General features: G+C 40.7%; 1 non-coding gene across 1 annotated transcript; it reads left to right on the forward strand.

The window, feature by feature from the left end:
• Window positions 1-4857: 4857 nt before the first annotated feature.
• LOC112090193 lies at window positions 4858-4964 on the forward strand. The gene has a single exon (XR_002901541.1). It is a non-coding gene; the product is annotated as a small nucleolar RNA R71 (small nucleolar RNA).
• Window positions 4965-6236: the final 1272 nt, after the last annotated feature.

Below are 6236 nucleotides of genomic sequence, written 5' to 3' on the forward strand. Positions count from 1 at the left end.
GACCGTATCTTTCTGCTCATAGATCCGAATTGAATGCTCTTGGACGTTCTGGAAAGAAGACTCAAATGTCTCTGGTTCTCATGAAGGACCCGGAAACTAAATCGGCCTGGAAATGCACCGTCCTTCGCATCCTTTAGAACTGATCTGCTCGGTCCGGAATACCTGCGAGACTGGGGTTCCTTCCGACAAGCTTATCTCTCTGCTCACGCGTCCGAATTCCACGATTACACTTGCTAAGAGACCGTGATACAATGCTCTCCAACTTCTATGAAGCACCCACCGTCTGAATCGGACCGGAAGGCTCCCCGGACAGGCGATCATTCAGGGGTATCGGATTGCTCCGGAATGAGTGCGAGACCTGTTCGTCTTCCGATTACCATATCTTTCAGTTCCGTGGTCCAAATGCCTTGATTCCAACTGTTATGAACTCTTGACTCAATTATCTCAAACTTTTATGAAGACTCCGACAGCTGAATCTGCCGGCAAGAGCTTCCGGTGACGCGATTTCGGAAATGTATCTGCACCCGGGAATTTTGGCCGAGAGACTTGACCGCGGTACGTGTTTTTGGCCGAGAAAGCTACCCGCGGGAAGGATTTTGGCCGAGAATCTTCGGCCATCAGTATATCATTTTGCCGAGAAACCCAAAATTGCTCCTTTTCACCATTTTTGATCATTTCAACTCCATTTCTTCATCTGAATCACATCCTCCACTCCAAATAAACTCCAAAAGCACCTGTTTAACACTCCAAAACATGCAAAACTCTCTTGGACCTAATGCAATCTCCTAAGTCCTAAAACAATGCTTAAACACCTAAAATGCATGCAAATGAGACATGATTTGGACTAGAATATGTACATTAAATGATGCAATTTATGAATATATCAACTCCCCCACACTTATCCTTTGCTTGTCCTCAAGCAAAAAGAACAAATGAGAGAGAGAGGTTGAATGCATTGGGAGTTCATATTTCCTTTGAAAGAGAAAAGTGACAACTAAGAGAATTCAAGTTCATGCTCAATATGCAATGCAAGACCATACTCTGATGTAACAACTCAACAGTAATCTCCACAAGTTCTCTTATTCCTCAACTCTTTGACATTCATTAAGCTCTTTACCAAGTGGATCAAATGATGCAATGTTCAATCAAGCAAAGTTTGGCTAGGGTGAGGTAATGAGACTAAAATGATCTCATCAGCGCCTGAGTGGGTTCAATGCAGCAAGGGGATCTCTCTATGAATGATCAAACTTTGGCAGAATGCTAAAGGTAAAAAACAACCTATGCATACAAGGGCAAGGACTCATCCCACCCCACACTCTACTCAAAGCTTTCTCACTTGCTCAACCTCTCAAGAACCTCACTTTCCACACTCATTTTCCTCTCACTAGGGACTCACTTTTCATTTTCACACTCAAGTCTTGGAATTCAAACTTTACATAGCTCTTTTTCACTTTCTTTTGTAACCTCTAGCCTCTTTTTCTTTCTTTTTAAAACATTTGAGCTCTTGGGCTTCTTTTCTTTTCTTTTCACTTAGAGGCTAGACTTTTTCTTTTCAAAACACTAGAGCTCACTTTCTTGACTCAAAACTCCAAGACTGATTTCTTTTCTTTTTCTCCTAGTTCTCACCATTCTCCTTTTATTTCCACTCATCTCTCCTTTTTCCACTCACCAACAAGTATTCCCCCACACTTAGTTCTCACCAAATCTCTCAGCTCCTTGATGATGGAACTTAACACTCAATGAGACTTGCCCTTGTCGCTCTAAACCTAACACTTTCTGCTAAGTTTGATCCAAGGTGGCCTTTCAATCACACACAAACATTTGGCTTGAAGGAAGGATGGGTACAAGGTGAGGAAAACTGATCCAGATGTGGACTCAGCTATTTGAGCTAAGGAAGAGGGTGGTAAAAACAGGATTCTAGCTCAAATATGTATATAGGTATCCACAAGCTTATTCAAACAATGCATCACAAGATAATTTCATGTCAAGTTCAAGGTTTTCACTTATTAGAGTTGAGTTCAATTCAAAATTGCTTCTCAGATTCAAACCATTTCAAGCCTTGCAAGCACAGAAGTCATTTCACAAGCATATTTAATCCAAATTCTCAAAGTGATGTACTCTCAAGGAAAGAACCTATCATTACTCCCATTTGCATATGATGCAACCTATATGAAAATGCAAACTAGACTCAATCCTAAAATGTGAATGCAACTACATGAGCATTTTTTTTTTTTGTGAAAAGTTTTCAGATTTTTCCATTTTTTTGGTTTTTATATGCACTTAGATGAATGCAAAATGAGACTCAAAGTGAAAAGGAAAATAAGAGCAGAATAAACATGATTAGTAAACACAAAACCCCTCCCCCACACTTAAAAACACAGTCCCTTGTGTTATAAAAGCATGAGAAAGAGAAAAAATCAAACATGAAATGCAAAAGATAAAGAAAAATGCTAAATGCTCATTTACAAGTGTTTGGAGTGATACCTGGTGTGGTTCTTGTGCAAAAGGGGAGTGAGTATCTGCACCAGATGAGGCCAGACACCACTGGAGATGGATTTTGCTTGGCCTGAACTCCCTTGCTGCGGCCTGGTCTTGTCTTGATCCAAACCGCACACCTAGGTAGCACTGAGACGTTCTCCAAGTTTTTCAGTCCCTAAACACTTCTCTCAGCCCTCTCACATGCTCCATTCCATTCATCACTGAGCTATGTCCTCCAAAAATCACCTGGAATCTGAGACCAACTCACAAAACCCATCAAAAGATACTAAAACATAAAAAGAAATGAGAGAAAAGAATAAAAAGATTATATACAAGGATAAGCTTGGGGTGTCTCCCAAGAGCACTTTGTTTAAAGTCACTGAGTTTGACTTCTTACCCTCGTTTTAGTAAGGGAGAGGAGGAGCTTTGGTGCTCCTGGTCTTGTCCATGAATTCAAGCATGAGGTCCTTGTTCATCAGCTCTTGGACACCATTAGATCCTTTGTCTATGAACTCTGGTGTGAGGATAGCTCTGACTTTGGCAAATGGTCTTGATCTTCCATTGCCTTTAACCTTGTATTCAACAGCTCCACCAACAAACTTCCAAGGAGTGAGAGTTAAGACCTGAGAAGATGACTCAAGAGTGAATGGTCTGGTTCTTGGTGGGTTCTTGTCTTGAGACCCTGAGCCATTGCCTTTGTTGCTGCTGATCTCCTTCTCACTTGGTGTAGGAGATAGAGATTCCAAGCAAGCTTCATTATCACTAAAGAAATCCCCTTCAAACTCAAGATCAGGTCTTATTAGGGATTCTTTCTTTTTCTCAACAGATGCAAGGGGTATAGCTTCTTCTATAGTTCCAATACTCCCCACATACATCATCCCATAATGTTTCAACTCATCAGAATCATCAGATATAACTCCACAAAACCCAGCAAGAGGAGGCTTAAGAGGATAAGATACTTCATCATCTACCTTAGCAAGCACCACTCTTTGAGTATCAAAGTCCATCCTTGCTCCTGTGGTGTTCAGAAATGGAGTTCCAAGCAAAAGAGGTAGCTCTTTTGTCTTCTTCATCTTCATAACTACAAAATCTGTTGGAACTGTGCATTCACCAATTTTCAATGGGTAGTCTTCAAGGATTCCATATGGTTTCTTTGAGGATGAATCTCCAAAGGTGATTGACATGGGGTGATGCTTAAGACTCTTGATCCCTAGTCTCTCCACCATGTCTAAAGACATTACACTGATGCTTGATCCAGAATCACACAAAGCATTGTCCACTTTCAAATTTCCAAGAGAGCATGAGATGGAGAACTTTCCTGGATTGCCTAGCTTGGGAATAGATTTGGGTTTCACCCTTGTTGAGCCAGTGCTAGAGACTCCATCAGATGTCCTTCCTTGAACCATTCTCTGATCCTTTCCTTCAGCAATCTCAGAATCATTCTTTTTCATATCAAAACAAGCTGTCTCCCCACCTTCTTTCTCAATGTCCTCATTGAGATCACAGAACAGGAACTCAAACTCATCTATGATGGCGTCCTCATCATCTTTTGTCAGGCATTTGTCACTTGAGACATTGCCATGGAGAAGGTCCTCAATTTCTTGGACAGCAGCATGATTCTCATCATTTGAGAGGATTGCATTGCAGTATTCTGTTTGATGTGCAATTGATGTCCCTGGTAAAGATCTTTGAGCTTGAGAACTGCAGTGGCCCTTGTTGTTCTCTAGAGTCTTGACTTTGGAAGCCAAGGTTGAAAGTTGAGTTAGAAGATCAGAATAAGTGCAGTCCACCTTGTTGTTAATCTCTGCCATTTTCTTGTTGAAGTCTATGGCACCACTTGCTTGACCTTTGAGGATTTGCTGGAGCAGGTTCTGCACTTCTTGATCCTTATTCTCTGAGTTATGTTGGAGACTTTGTTGTTGGGGAGAGACAAAACCTTGTTGTTGAGTGTTTTGAGGATATAAGTTCTGGTTTGGGGGATTCTTGTAGTAGGTAAAGCCCTTTTGGTAACCTTGGTGGCCACCTACAAAGTTCACCTCAGCTGTGATGTCTTCCCTTTGAAATGTGTCTTGAAACACATGATTCACATCTCTAACAAAGTTGGCTGACTGATGAGAAGCTAAGAGAAGTGTGTCTAGCTTCTCATTGAGAGACTTGATGTCTTTCCTTGTCCTTTCCTCTTCAGCACTCACAGCCCCTCTTGAATTCCTTTCAAAGTCTGATCCATAAAGCTCATCACTCTGAGCTACATTCTCCACTAGGGTCATGGCATCATTGACTTCCTTGGTCATGAAATTACCATTTGAAGCTGTGTCCAAGAGAAGTCTGACCTCTGGTAAAGTACCTCTGTAGAATGTACTTAGCAGCTGACAATCTGAGAATCCATGGTGAGGGCATTGCATGGTATACCCTCTAAATCTTTCCCAAGCCTCACAAAATGATTCATGGTTCTTCTGAATGAAACTTGAGATTTCATTTCTTAACCTTGCTGTTCTTGATGAAGAGAAGAACTTGGTTAGAAATGCTCTTTTGCATTGCTCCCAAGTTGTGACTGATCCTTGAGGTAGAGACTTTTCCCACTGATGAGCTTTGTCTCCTAGAGAAAAAGGAAATAGCCTCAACTTGAAACTGTCCTCACTCACTCCATTCATCTTAGTTAGATCACAAACTCTATCAAAGTTGTCAATGTGATCTAATGGGTCTTCTAATGCCAAGCCATGGAACCTGTTTGATTGCACCATGTTGATCAGGCCAGATTTGATCTCAAAATCGTTTTCAGGTGTTGGGGCTTGAATCCCATGTCTTTGACCCTGAGCATTGGCCTCATCACCAGCTCCCACAACTTGTCTTGGACGTGGAGGCGGTGGCTCTTCTTGATTCTGGTGGTTTCCATTACCACCATGAGCCTGTTGCCCTTGATCCATACCCAACCTCTCCATGTGCTCAGCTCTTTCTCGTTGTCTCCTTGCTTGACTGCTGGTGTTCATACACCTGAAAACAAAGACAGCACTTGAAAGGTAATCAGTAAAACAAAAGAAAATGACTTGATCTCAAGAAGATCCAAAGTCCTAATGCTAGAATGAACTCTCCAATTGGCAACGGCGCCGAATTGATAGTAGGAATTTTTCAATCCTTGATCAATTCCTCAACTACTCATGTCATTGTAGCACTTGAGGTATCAATCCAAATGGAGAGATTCTAGACACTAGAACTATGAGGATCAATTCTTAATCCAAGTCTAATAAGCAGATAAGTTGGTAACCAAAATTATCTAAAAGCATATAACAAAACAAGCAAGAACAAACAGTAATTAAGAATTAAAAAAGCAAGAGAAACTAAACAAACACTCAAATTCAAATAAAAAGAAAGCTAAACCTCTAGATGTGATCATTGATTAGGGTGCTTTAAATGTGAATTCATGATGCTAAGCAAACAATGCAACACTTGCAAATCTTTAGTCTAGACTTCCAATTCAGATTAATTCATTCTCATGACAGAAATCCCTTTGTTAATTACCAATTCAAGACTAATTCCCATTAGTGAATAAGCAGTTAACAAGCATAAGGTTCCAAGTCTAACATGACCAGACAGCCTCTTTGTGCATCAAAATAAGAGCTAAGAAAGACTGAATCTTATACAGAAAGATAAAGCAAGCATCACATGATCTCAAATTCCAATTAACTTAGAACTCTAATCTAGATTAATCCTCTCATGAAGGCACTAACCTCTACACTAATCCACTTCAAACCAAATCATCA

This window comes from Eutrema salsugineum, unplaced genomic scaffold, assembly GCF_000478725.1.
Source record: "Eutrema salsugineum unplaced genomic scaffold, Eutsalg1_0 scaffold_11, whole genome shotgun sequence".
In the NCBI taxonomy this organism is placed as follows: Eukaryota; Viridiplantae; Streptophyta; class Magnoliopsida; order Brassicales; family Brassicaceae; genus Eutrema; species Eutrema salsugineum.